The following is a 14540-nucleotide window of genomic DNA, read 5'->3' on the forward strand; positions in this document are numbered from 1 at the left end:
ACCTGAGAATTGGGCATTGGATTTGCAAGATGGGGCTTGTTAAGGTCATTAGAAGTACAATTTAAGGGCAAAAACCTGACAAGTGCCAGCTTTTGGACTGTTGTCCTAATCTTCTTTTGTAAAATTTGACTTATGGTTGTTTAAAGAAGGGCCAAAGGAAGAAAATTCATGTTTCATTGAAAACATATATACTTCTTTAAAGATTACCGTATCAACATGAAAAAAATCTTTTGGGGGAAAAACTTAACTACTAAGAAATTGCTTTACCAATAAATTAACATATTTAATAAATGGCATAGAGAATATGGAAATTAACTAGAATGGTGATATGTTACTGGGATATTTAATAAGTCTTCAACCTAAGTATAGCCCTTTGATCATCTAGGGCAATGAGATATTTAAATAGCACATAAAAAACAAATCTAAGATAATACAAAATTTCTAGCTCTACCTGCCTTTCCAAAAAACCTTTCTTAGATATGATCTGTGCACATAAAAACAGTGACACTGAGCTGGGCGTGGTGGCTCACACTTGTAATCCCAGCACTTTGGGAGGCCGAGGTGGGCGGATCACCTGAGGTCGGGAGTTTGAGACCAGCCTGACCAACATGGAGAAACCCTGTCTCTACTAAAAATACAAAATCAGCTGGGCGTGGTGGCACATGCCTGTAATCCCAGCTACTTGGGAAGCTGAGGCAGGAGAATCGCTTGAACCCAGTAGGTGGAGGTTGTGGTGAGTTGAGATCACGCCATTGCAGTCCAGCCTGGGTAACAAGATCAAAACTCTGTCTCAAAAACAAACAAAACACAAAACAAAACAAAACAAAAACAGTGACACTGAATCCTATGAGCTACATGGGAGAGTGACTTTCTGTCACCTTAGTAATACTTGGATCAATAATTGATTTTGGCTGGCCACAGTGGCTCATGCCTGTAATCCCAGCACTTTGGGAGGCCAAGGCAGGCAGATCACTTGAGGCCAGGAGTTCGAGATCAGCCTGGCCAACATGGCAAAACCCCCTCTCTAATAAAAATAAAAAAAAATAAGCTGAGCATGGTGGTGCGTGCTTGTAATCCCAGCTACTCGGAAGGCTGAGGTGGGAGAATTGCTTGAACCCAGGAGATGGAGGTTGCAGTGAGCCGAGATCACACCACTGTACTCCAGCCTGGGTGACAGAGTGAGACTCTGTCTCAGAAAAAAAAAAGAAAAAAAAAGAAAAAAAAATAATTAAATGATTTTAATTGCATTATTTCTCCGGAGAAGATGTTAGTAAGTAAAATGGCCTAAAGGTAAGTGGTTGGAGGAAGGGGAAAATGGTGTGGTGTATTGACCTCTGAATCAGCTGTAAACATTTTCCCCTCTCACATAGAAATAACACTTTAAAAAGTCTTTTTTTTTGAGGCAGAGCCTTGCTCTGTCACCCCGGCTGGAGTGCAGTGGTGTGATCTCGGCTCACTACAACCTCTGCCTCCCTGTTTCTAGGGATTCTCCTGCCTCAGCCTCTCGAGTAGCTGGAATTACAGGCGCGTGCCACCAGCTGAGCTAATTTTTGTATTTTTAGTAGAGTTGCGGTTTCAACATGTTGGCCAGGCTGGTCTCGAACTCCTGACCTCGGGGGATCTGCCCGCCTCGGCCTCCCAAAGTGCTGGGATTACGGCTGTGAGCCACCGCGCCCAGCTGGAATTAACACATTTATTCTGATTGTATCAACCTCCTCCTCTTTTACTTTTTTTCTCTTTTACTTCTCGGTAAAAGAGGTAAGTGTAGAGTCACATGCATTTTTTAAGAAATAATAGGGATCCCTGTATCCTTTAAACAATTTCCCCCAGTAGTAACATCTCGTGAAGCTATAGTACAATATCACAACTAAGATATTGACATGGATAGAATCAAGAACATTTTCATCACAACAGGAATTCCTCATGTTACCCTTTTATAAATATAGCCGCTTTCCTCCCACTGCCACCTCCTACGTTACCCCCGGCTAGTCTGTTCTCCAGATTTATTTATTTGTTTATGTATTTGTGTATTTATTTATTTAGAGACAGAGTCCCGCTCTGCCGCCCAGGCTGGAGTGCAGTGGTGCGATCTCAGCTCACTGCAACCTCCACCTCCTGAGTTCAAGCAATTCTCCCATCTGAGCCTTTGGAGTAGCTGGGATTACAGGTGTGTGCCACCATGCCCGGCTAATTTTTGTATTTTTGGCAGAGTCAGGTTTCTCCATGTTGGCCAGGCTGGTCGCAAACTCCTGACCTCAAGTGATCCGCCTGCCTCAGCATCCCAAAATGTTGGGATTACAGGCGTGAGCCACTGTGCCCAGCTGCCTTTTTTTTTTTTTTAAAGATAGATCTGGCTCTGTTGCCCAGACTGGAGTGCTGTGGTATAATCTCGGCTCACTGCAACCTCCATCTCCTAGGCTCAGAGATCCTCCTGCCTCAGCCTCAGCCTCCTGAGTGGTTAGGACTATAGGCATGTGCTACTGTACTCGGCTAATTTTTGTATTTTTAGTAGAGATGGGGTTTCACCATGTTGCCCAGGCTGGTCTTGAACTCCTGAGCTCAAGTGATCCCCCTGCCTTGGCATCCCAAAAAGCTAGCATTATAGGCATGAGCCACCATGCTCAGCCCTGTATGCCTTTTATTTCCTTAACAAAACAAAACAAAACAAACAAACAAAAAACAACCAAAAACTCAATTGCACTGGCTGAATCTTCCAGCACTATGTTTAATAAGAACGGGGAGAGTGGACATTCCTGCCTTTTTTCTGATCTTGTGAGGAAATCATTAAGGCTTTTATCATTAAGGTATTTTTTAAACTATAGGTATTTCGTAGATGCTCTTAATCAAATTCAGGAAGTTCTCTTATATTCCTTTTTTTTTTTTTTTTTTGAGATGGAGTTTTGCTCTGTCGCCCAGGCTGGGGTGCAGTGGCATGATCTCGGCTCACTGCAAGCTCCGCCTCCCGGGTTCATGCCATTCTCCTGCCTCAGCCTCCTGAGTAGCTGGGACTACAGGCGCCTGCCACCATGCCCGGGTAATTTTTTGTATTTTTAGTAGAGATGGGGTTTCACCGTGTTAGCCAGGATGGTCTCGATCGCCTGACCTCGTGATCCGCCTGCCTTGGCCTCCCAAAGTGCTAGGATTACAGGCATGAGCCACCGCATCCAGCCTGTATTCCTATTTTTTAAGATTTTTTGGCTGGGTGTGGTGGCTCACGTCTGTATTCCCAGCACTTTGGGAGGCCAAGGCAGGTGGATCACGAGGTCAGGAATTCAAGACAAGCCTGGCCAAGATGGTGAAACCCCGTCTCTACTAAAAATACAAAAAATTAGCCAGGCGTGGTGGCACGCGCCTGTAATCCCAGCTACTCAGGAGGCTGAGGCGAAGAATTGCTTAAACTGGGGGAGTGGAAGTTGCAGTGAGCTGAGATCATGCCACTGCACTCCAGCCTGGGTGACAGAGTGAGACTCTGTCTCAAAAAAAAAAAGAGTTTTTATCACAAATGGACGTTGAATTTTGTCAAATATTATTCCTATATCAAGTGATATGACTGTGTAATTTTTAAAAGCATGTTCATATGGTGGGTTACATTGATTGACTGATTTTTTTAATATTGAACCAGCCTTGGATGCTGGAATAAACTCCACTTGGTCATGTTATATAATTCTTTTTATTTATGGCTGAATTGTATTTGCTAATATTTTGTTAAGGATTTTTATATCTATATACATGAGGGATATTGTTCTGTAATTTTCTATTTTTTCTAATGTCTTTATCTGGTTTGGTATTGGGGTAATACCAGCTTCATAAATGAATTGGGAAGTGTTCCCTCTTGTTCTGTTTTTTGGAGAGATTGTATATAATTAATTTTTTTAGTGTTTTGTAGAATTCTCCAGTAAAACTATCTGGGCCTGGAGATTTCTTCCTTGGGAAATTTTAAATTGTGAACTTAATTTCCTTAATATTTAATGGTAGTTTGTGTTTTTTGATAATCAATCCATTTCTTCTAAGTTGTCATATTTACATATGTAGAGTTCTTTTGTTTTGTTTTTGAGATGGAGTCTCACTCTGTTGCCCAGGCTGGAGTGCACTGGCACGATCTCAGCTCACTGCAGCCTCCACCTCCCAGGTTCAAGTGATTCTCCTGCCTCAGCCTCCCAAGTATCTGGGATTACAGGTGTATGCCTGTAATCCCAGCTACTTTTTTTTTTTTTTTTTCGAGACAGAGTCTTAATCTGTTGCCAGGCTGGAGTGCAGTGGTTCGATCTCGGCTCACTGCAACCCCCACCTCCCAGGTTCAAGTGATTCCCCTGCCTTAGCCTCCCAAGTAGCTGAGACTACAGGCTTACTCCACCACACCTGGCTAATTTTTTGTATTTTAGTAGAGACAGGGTTTCACCATGTTGGCCAGGATGGTCTCCATCTCCTGACCTTGTGACCCACCTGCCTTGTCTTCCCAAAGTGCTGGAATTACAGGTGTGAGCCACTGCGCCCGGCCTCCCAGCTACTTTTGTATTTTTAGTAGCTGGGATTTTGTATTTTTAGTAGAGATGGGGTTTTACCATGTTGACCAGGCTGGTCTCAAACTCCTGACCTTAGGTGACCCGTCCTCCTTGGCTTCCCAAAGTGCTAAGATTACAGGTGTGAGCCACTGTGCCCAGCCTCATTACATGTGTAGAGTTCTTTATAGTATTTTGCTATATCCTTTTGAGTTCTGTAGGGTTTACAGTACTGACCCTCTTTTATTCCTGATATTGGTAGTTCGTGTCTTCTTTCACTCTTTTTTGTCAGTCTTGCTAGAGGTTTTATCAATTTTATTATTTTTAAAGAATCAGCTCTTTGTTTTATTGATATTCTCCATTATTTTTGTTTCAGTTTCACTAGTTTCTGCTCTTTTTTATTTACTTTTTATTGTTTTGGGTTTATTTTATATTTTACTCTTTCACTTCTAAGTTCTTGAGTTGGATGCTTAGATTATTTCAGACTTTTCCTTTTTTTCTAATGTGGGCATTTAGTGCTATAAATTTCTCTCTCATCTTTAGCTGTGTCCCACAAATTTTGATATGTTACATTAAGGTTTTAATTTTCATCAGTTCAGTGTGTTATTTTATTTCCCTTGAGACTTTCTCTTTGACCCTTGACTCTAGATGGATTATCTAGAGGTGTGTTGTTTAGTTTCCAAGTGTTTGGAGATTTTGAGCTATTTTTCTATTATTGATTTCTAGTTTGATTTCATTATAGTCAGAAAATATACACTGTATGGTTTCATTTCTCTCAAATTTCTTGAGGTATGGCCGAGTATATAGTCTATTTTGGTAATGTTCCAGGACAGTTGATATTATTAGGTTTTAATATGCATTTGAAATACCTTAGAGAACCTAGATTAGGCATATTTCCACAAAATACACAAATTACTGAAACAGACTCAAGAAGAAAGAGAAAATCTTAATAGACCTATGACAAGGAAATAGATTGAATTAGTGAAAAAACAAAAACCAAAGAAACCCTCGATCCCCAAAACTAAAATGACAACAACAGCAACTAACTTTTCACGAAGAAAAGCTCAGGACCAGGTGACTTTATTGGTATATTCTATCAGATGTTTAAAGAAGAATGAACACAAATCCTTCAAAAACTCTTTCAAAAAAAAAACAGAAAAGGAGGCAGTACTTCCCAGATTATTCTGTGAGGCCAGTAATACCTTGATTCCAAAACCAAAACTAATTGTAATTCTGTACACTGGCAGTGAACATCCTTAACATGAAATTAAGAAAACAATTCCATTTACAGTGCTATCAAATGAATAAAATAGGAATAATTTTTAAAAAAATTTTTTTTATTTTTATTTTTTGACATGGAGTCTCACTCTTTCACCCAGGCTGGAGTGTAGTGACGCAATCTTGGCTCACTGCAACTTCTGCCTCCTGGGTTCAAGCAATTCTCTTGCCTCAGCCGCCTGAGTAGCTGGGATTACAGGCGTGTGACACCACGCCCAGCTAATTTTTGTATTTTTAGTGGAGACAGGGTTTCACCATGTTGGTCAGACTGGTCTCAAACTCCTGACCTCATGATCTGCCTGCCTCGGCCTCCCAAAGTGCTGGGAGCCACTGCACTCGGCCAAAATGGGGATGTAATACTTGTATACTGAAAACAACAAAACTTTACTGAAAGACATTTAAAAAGACATTAATAATTGGAAAGACATGCCATATTCATGGATTGGGAAGCTTAATGTTGTTAATGATGGCAATACTCCTCAGACTAATATACAGATTCAACACTATCATATCAAAATTCAAATAGATTTTTTTGTAAAAATGGACAAGCAGTACCCAAGCTCCTCTGGATATGCAAAGGACCCAGAATAGCCAAAATAATCTTGAAAAAGAATGAAATTGGAAGATGTACACTTCCCAATTTCAAGGATTACTACAAAGCTATAATAATCAAGATAGTGGGGATTGGCATAAAAATAGACTTATGGGCCAGGCGCAGTCCTCACACCTGTAATTCCAGCACTTTGGGAGGCCAAGGCAGGCAGATCACCTGAGGTCAGGAGTTCAAGACCAACCTGGCTAACATGGTGAAAGCCATCTCTACTAAAAATATAAAAAATTAGCTGGGCTTGGTGGTGGGCACCTGTAATCCCAGCTACTCAGGACGCTGAGGCAGGAGAATCGCTTGAACCCGGGAGGCAGAGGTTGCAGTGAGCTGAGATCATGCTATTGCACTACAGCCTGGGGAACAACAGCGAAACTCTGTCTTTAAAAAAAAAAAAAAAAAAAAAAAGGAAAAAGAAAAAAATAGACTTATGTGTTAATGGAGTAGAATTGGGAGTTCAGAAATAAACCCTTAAGTTTATGATAAATTGATTTTTGAGTGTCAAAACAATTTAATGAGGGAAAGATTAGTCTTTTCCACAAATGATACAACTAGATATACACATGCAAAGGAATGAATTTGGACCCTCACTTCACACCATATACATGAATCAACTTGAAATTTATCATAGACTTACATGTAAGAGCTAAAACTAAAACTCTTAGAAGAAAACATAGGTTTAAATCTTCATGAACTTTGGATTAGGCAATAGTTTCTTAGATATGACATGAAAATCTCAAGTGACAGAAGAAAAAATAGATAAATTGGACCTCATTAAAATTAGAGCCATGTTTGGTGGTGTGTACCTGTCTTCCCAGCTACTTAGGAGGCTGAAGTGGGAGTTCGCTTGAGGCCAGGAGTTTGAGGCTGCACTGTGCTATGATCGTGCCTGTGGATAGCCACTGCCCTCCATCCTGGGCAACAAAGTGAGACCCCATTTCTAAAAAATAAAAAATAAAAATTTATGTGCTTCAAGGAGTTCATTAAGAAAATGAAAAGATCACCCACAGAATGAGAAAATATCTGAAAATATTGGATAAGGGACTTGTACTAGAATGTGTAAAGAACTCTTACATAGCTCAATAATAAAAATACAAACCAATTAAAAATGGCCAAAATGTTAATAGACATTTCTCCAGAGGTATACAAATACCCAATAAACACATGAAAACATGTCCAACATCAATAGTTATGAGGTAAATGTAAATCAGGACTACAATGGTATTGGGGGAACCTGCCCCTGATAGTCACAAAGGTTCTTTTCTATTTTCCCTAAGTGTCGGCCGGTCTGAGAAATAAAGGGACAGAGTACAAAAGAGAGAAATTTTAAAGCTGGGCGTCCAGGGGAGACATCCCATGTCAGTAGATTCTGTGATGCCCCCGAGCCGTAAAACCAGCAAGTTTTTATTAGTGATTTTCAAAGAGGAGGGAGTGTACATTCGAATAGGGGGTGGGTCACAGAGATCACGTGCTTCACAAGGTAATAGAATATCACAAGGCAAATGGAGGCAGGGCGAGATCACAGGACCACAGGACCGGGTGAAATTAGAATTGCTAATGAAGTTTCGGCACGCATTGTCATTGATAACGTCTTATCAGGGGACAGGGTTTGAGAGCAGACAACCGGTCTGACCAAAATTTATTAGGCGGGAATTTCCTCGTCATAATGAGCCTGGGAGCACTACCGAAGACTGGGGCTTATTTCATCCCTACAGCTGCGACCGTAAAAGACAGCCACCCCTAAAGCGACCATTTCAGAGGCCTACCCTCAGGGACACATTCTCTTTCTCAGGGATGTTCCTTGCTGAGAAAAAGAATTCAGTAATATTTCTCCCATTTGCTTTTGAAAGAAGAGAAATATGGCTCTGTTCCACCCGGCTCACTGGCAGTCAGAGTTTAAGGTTATCTCTCTTGTTTCCTGAACATTGCTGTTATCCTGTTCTTTTTTCAAGGTGCCCAGATTTCATATTGTTCAAACACACATGCTCTACAAACAATTTGTGCAGTTAACGCAATCATCACAGGGTCCTGAGGCGACATACATCCTCCTCAGTTTACGAAAATGATGGGATTAAGAGATTAAAGTAAAGACAGGCATAGGAAATCACAACGGTATTGATTGGGGAAGTGATAAATGTCCATGAAATCTTCACAATTTATGTTCAGAGATTGCAGTAAAGACAGGCATAAGAAATTATAAAAGTATTAATTTGGGGGACTAATAAATGTCCATGAAGTCTTCACAATTTATGTTCTTCTGCCATGGCTTCCGCTGGTCCCTCCGTTTGGGGTTCCTGACTTCCTGCAACACAATGGGAATGCCATTTTACACCCATTCAGATGGCTGTAATAAGAAAGACAGAGATTAGATTTGGTGAGGATGTGGAAAAGTTAAAACTCTCATACATTGCTGGTGGGAATGTAAAATGGTACAGGCATTTTGGAAAATAGTTTGGCACTTCCTAAAAATTTAAACAGAGTTACTATATGACCCAGCAATTCTTCTCTTAGATATATACCCCAGAGAATTTAAATATGTTCACATAAACATTTTTACATGAATATTCATAACAGCATTATTCATAATAAGCAAAAAGTTGAAACAACCCGAACATTAATCAATTGATGAATGCATAGATAAAATGTAGTATATTTGTATAATGAATTATTATTCATCCATAAGCTAGAATGAAGTAATGATTCATGCTGCAACATAGATGAACCTTGAATACCTACATAATGCTGAGTGATAGGCTACAGACACAAAGGGCCACAAGAGTGCATATCATTGATTGCACTATTGTGGGCCTTTGTGTCTGTTCCATTAATATGAAATTTCCAGAATTAGCAAATCCATAGAGACAGAAAGTAGATTAGTGTTGTTAGGACCTGGGTGGAGGGGGAAAGGGAGAGTAACTGCTAATGGGTATAGGATTTCTTTTCAGCATGATAAAAGTTTTCTGGAATTATATAGTGGTGATGATTGCACAGTTTTGTGAGTATACCAAAATCACTGACTTGTACATTGCAAAAGGATGAATTCTATAGCATGTGAATTATATCTCAATTTTTTAAAGTAAGTGCCTTGTTGGTATGGAACTCGGGCCTCAGGCAGCTCTTCCTCCATGATTTTGCTAGGTGCAGCCCACATCACTTCTGTCATGAGTTGCAGTTGCACACTGGTGCCTGTAGCTTTCCCAGGCAGGTATTGCACTCTCCTCAGTGTTCTACCCTTTTGGGGTCCCAGTGGTATCCCTGACCCCACATTTCTGCTGAGCATTATTCTAGTGGAGGGCCTCTGCACCTCTGCCCCTGCAGAAGGTCCCTGTTAGCTATATTAATCTCCAAATGGTCTCTAGGTCCTCTCCTGAAAATGCTCTTTCATGCTCTACCACATGGTCAGGCTGTGAATTTTCCAAATTTTTATGCTCTGCTTCCCTTTGAATTATAAATTCTGTCTTTAAATAAGTATTCTCTCTCTCATTTTACTGTAAGTGGCTAAAAGCAGCCATGCAGCATGTTGAGTGCTTTTCTGCCTAGATACTTTATTTTAATTTTGAGATGGAGTCTCGCTCTGTCACCCAGGCTGGAGTGCAATGGGATGATCTTGGCTCACTGCAACCTCTGCCTCCCGGGTTCAAGTGATTCTCCCTGCCTCAGCCTCCCAAGTAGCTGGGATTACAGGCACGCACCACCACGCCTGGCTAATTTTTGTATTTTTAGTAAAGACGGGGTTTCACCGTGTTGGCCAGGCTGGTCTCGAACTCCTGACCTCAGGTGATCTGCCCACCTCGGCCTCCCAAATTGCTGGGATTACAGGCATGAGCCACTGCGCCGGCCTATTTTATTTTTTCTTTTCAAAGCTGCTTAGATATTTCTTCTTCCAGAAATTATAGCTTTGGTAATTAAATTCTCTTTGGGTAATTAATCCAGACCCAGAGAGCACTCCCAAAAGATGGCATTAATCCCATCAGCCCTCTCAGGTTTGGCCATCCCTAAAGCCCTAGGACATGGATACAATGCCACCAAGTTCTTTGCTATTTTATATAATGACCTTTGCTCTAGTTCCCAATAAGATATTCCTCATTTCCATCAGAGACCTTTTCAGAATGGCCTTTACTGTCCACATTTCTATGGACGTTCTGTTCACAACCACTTAAGTAATCTCTAAGAAGTTCCAGACTTTCCCTAGTCTTCTTGTTTTCTAAGCCATCACCAGAATTTCTCTTAATGACCCATTTATAGCAATCTAGGCTTTTTCTAGCCTGCTCCTCTAAATTCTTCCAGCCTCTAACCATCACCCAGTTCCAAAGCTGCTACCATATTTTCAGGTATTGTAATAGCAACAACCCTACTTCTTGGTCCCAATTTTCTGTCTTACTCTGTTTTCTGTTGCTATAACAGAACACCTAGACTGGGTAATTTATATAGAAAGGAGATTTATTTGGCTCATGGTTCTGGAGGATGGAAAGTTCAAGATCAGGTGGTCTCATCCGGCCAGGGTCTCATGTTGCATCATAATATGATGGATGCCATCGCATGGTGGGAACACATTTGAAAGAGACAAAACATGAGAGGCAACCTTGGTTTATAATAACCTGCTCTTTTGGTAATTAATCCAGACCCAGAGAGCACTCCCACAAGATGGTATTAAGCCCTTCATGAGGGATCCCTCATAACCCAAACACCTCTTAAAGTTCCTACCACCTCTCAATACCATTACATTGAGGACCAAGCCGCAACATGAGTGTTGATGGGGACAAACCGTATTCAAACCATAGCAACTACCAAAACTCATTAAAAAATCTGCTTGTGAGGCTATGGAGTGTGCCACAGATACTGAATCACTGAGACCGTTCAGACCATTTTTGATTAGAGGCCAACTGTTAGAATTTTTGGACTGCAAGATGCTGGTTTATTGAGTTTTACTGTATTTACATATATAAATATGCACAAAAAAGTGTTCAAATCACTTAGAATAGGAAGATGCTATTTTTGAAAATGATTTTAGAGAACTACAAGAAAAGAAGAAATTGGGGTCTTTGAGGACAGAAACTTCAAATGTTAAATTTTTAAAAAAATTTTATTGTTTCAAATATTGCATCTACCTCATTTTCTCCTGGGACTTTGTTTACATGTGTGTTAGACCTCCTCACTGTATTATCAGTCTCTTATCCTTTATTCTCTATTTTCCATTATTTTTGTGGCAGCATTTTGAGTCCTAGAGTGATGTGTTCTTCCAGGGAGGATTTTCATATACAGCCATCAAGCAATCTGGAATTGTCCTTTCCATTTGTAAGGATTAAGATGATTTGAAGTTGGGCTCCAGTCCTTGTGTTGTTGATCTCTAATTTTATTCTGTGTTCATAGAGAACATAGTTTATGTGGCTTTAATCCTTTCAAATTTACTGAAACTTGTTTTGTGGCCTAGCATATGGTCTGTTCTGGAGAATGTTCCATGTGTGCTTGAAAAAAATGTGTATTTTGCAGTTGTTGGATGGAGTGTTTTATAAATGCCAGTTAGGTGTAGTTGGTGGAAAATGTTCAAGTCTCTTATATCCTTGCTGGTTTTCTGTGTAGTCGTTCTATCAATTATTAAGAATGGGATATTGATACCTCCAACTTATTGAATGGTCTGTTCTTGCAGTTCTGTCATTTTTGCTTCATGCATTTTGGGGTTCTGTTTTGTATGCATTTATGATTATCTTCTTCATATATTGACCCTTTTATTATTATGAAATCTCTCTTAGTCTAGCAGTATTTCAGCTAAAAAGCAATAGAGCCACTCAGATTCTCTTGTGATTACTGTTTGCATGGTATATCTTTTTCTCATCTTTTTACTTTCAACTTTGTTGTGTTTTTGTAACTAAGGTGTGTGTCTCTTGTAGACAAAATATAGTTGGTTCTATGTTTTATCTAGTTTGACAATTTCTGTGTTTATTCCATTTACATTTAATGTAGTTATAATATGGTTAGATTTACAAATAACCATTTTGCTATTTATGTTCCATATGTTTTATATCTTCTTTTGTTCTTCTGTTCCCCTTCTTTATGTGTCAAATACATATTTTTTAAGGTAGCATTTTAATTCCTTTTGATTTAAAATTTTTTGAGGGTTGTTTTTAGTGATTGCTTGAGAGAGTACAGTATTCTTCAGATTCATACTAATTTAATTCTGCTAAAATATTGAACCTTTGCTTCAACTAATGTTATTATCCCATAAACCCAGCAATACAGTGTTATGATTATTGCTTTGTAGACCCTTATTTATTTATTTATTTATTTTTTTTGAGATGGAGTCTCACTCTGTTGCCCAGGCTGGAGTGCAGTGGCACGATCTTGGCTCACTGCAACGTCCACCCTCCGAGTTCAAGCGATTCTCCTGCCTCAGCCTCCCGAGTGGCTGAGATTACAGGCGCCTGCTACCCTGCCTGGCTAATTTTTTTGTATTTTTAGTGGAGATGGGGTTTCACTATCTTGGCCAGACTGGTCTTGAACTCCTGACCTCATGATCCACCCGCCTCGGCCTCCCAAAGTGCTGGGATTGCAGGCGTGAGCCGTCGTGCCTGGCCAACCCTTATGTCTTTTAAAGATATTAAGAGAGAAATGAGAAAATAGATTTACATAGTCTTTTAAAAATACCCATGTATTTATATTTCTGGTGGTTCTAATTTCTTCTGGTGAATTTGAGTTATCATATGTAATTTCCTTGCAGCTTGAAGGACATTCTTTATTTTTAATTTTAATTTTAATTTTTTTGGAGACAGAGTCTCACTGTCATCCAGGCTGGAGTGCAGTGGTGCGATCTGGGCTCCCTGCAACTTCTGCGTCCAGGGTTCAAAAGATTCTCCTGCCTCAGCCCCACGAGTAGCTGGGATCACAGGCATGCACCACCACACCCGGCTAATTTTTGTATTTTAGTAGAGTTGGGGTTTCACTATTTGGCCAGGCTGGTCTCGAACTATTGACCTTAGGTGATCCACCCACCTTGGCCTTCCAAATTGCTGGAATTATAGGGATGCATGTGCCACTACGCCAGGCTCGGACTTCCTTTAGTATTTCTTGTAAAGCAGGTCTGTTCTCTCCATTGTTAATGATGAGAAGTCACCTGCAAATTATACTGTTTTGCAAACTGTATGTGATGAGTCAATTTTTTTCTTGCTTGTTTCAGGATTTCTTCTTTGTTGTTCAGCAGTTTGAGTATTATATGTCTTAGCATGACTCTCTGTGTTTATCCTGCTTGGGATTCATTGAGTTTCTTTGATGTATACATTAATGTTTTCCATCAAATCTGGAAACTTATGACCATTATTTCTTCAAATATTTTTCTATCTTCCCCTTTTTCCTTCTGATACTCCCATCACATGTATTTTGGTTTCTTTGATGTTGTCCCGTAGGTCTCTGAGAGTCTGTTCATTTTCTTAAGTCTTTGTCCTTTCTGTTCTTCAAATTTGATAATTTTTACTAATCTATCCTTAAGTTCACGTATTCCTTCTTTGTCATTTTGAATTTGCTGTTGAGACCCTCTAGTAAATTTTTTATTTGAGTGATTGTAGTTTTCAACCCCAGAATGTCTGTTTCTTTACAATTTTTTGTGAAAAATCTATTTGCTTAGGTTCTTTACTTGTTGAGTCATTGTTGTCATACTTTCCTTTAGTTCTTCAAGCATGGTTCTCTTTGTTTTTTGAACGTATTTATAATAACTGATTTGATATCTTTGTCTGCTAAATTCAATGTCTGGGGACCCTCAAAGGCTATTTCTGTTTTTTTTTCTGTTTTTTCTTTCCTTAGTATGAGTCAAATTTTCCTGTTTCTTTGCATGTCTTATAATTTTTGTTGGAATATTGACAATTTAGATAATATATTGCAGCATCTGTGGATTCTGATTGCATTCCCTCCTGTCCCATGGGTTGTCATTGCTGATTTTTGTTTGCTTGTTTGTTTAATAATTTGCCTAGGGTAAATTTATAAAATCTGTTTGTCCTGTGGCATGTGTCTTTTCTGTTTATTATTGTTGTTGTTTTTATTTTTAAGGCTGGCTTCCTAGGGATCACCTCTTATGTCAGCCAATGATGTACTCAATGTACTTAAGTCCATAGAGCCAGTAAGGCTTTTCCCTTCTATTGACAGATCTGTGTTTAGATTGGGGAATGTATTCA

The 14540-nt window shown here is 39.7% G+C and overlaps 1 protein-coding gene across 1 annotated transcript in view; it reads left to right on the forward strand.

Annotated features, from left to right (window-relative positions):
* GRAMD1C (GRAM domain containing 1C) overlaps positions 1-14540 on the forward strand; it is a 106479-nt gene that overhangs the window by 14977 nt on the left and 76962 nt on the right. The window lies entirely within an intron of this gene.

The sequence above is a fragment of the Pongo pygmaeus genome, chromosome 2, assembly GCF_028885625.2.
Source record: "Pongo pygmaeus isolate AG05252 chromosome 2, NHGRI_mPonPyg2-v2.0_pri, whole genome shotgun sequence".
NCBI lineage: Eukaryota > Metazoa > Chordata > Mammalia > Primates > Hominidae > Pongo > Pongo pygmaeus.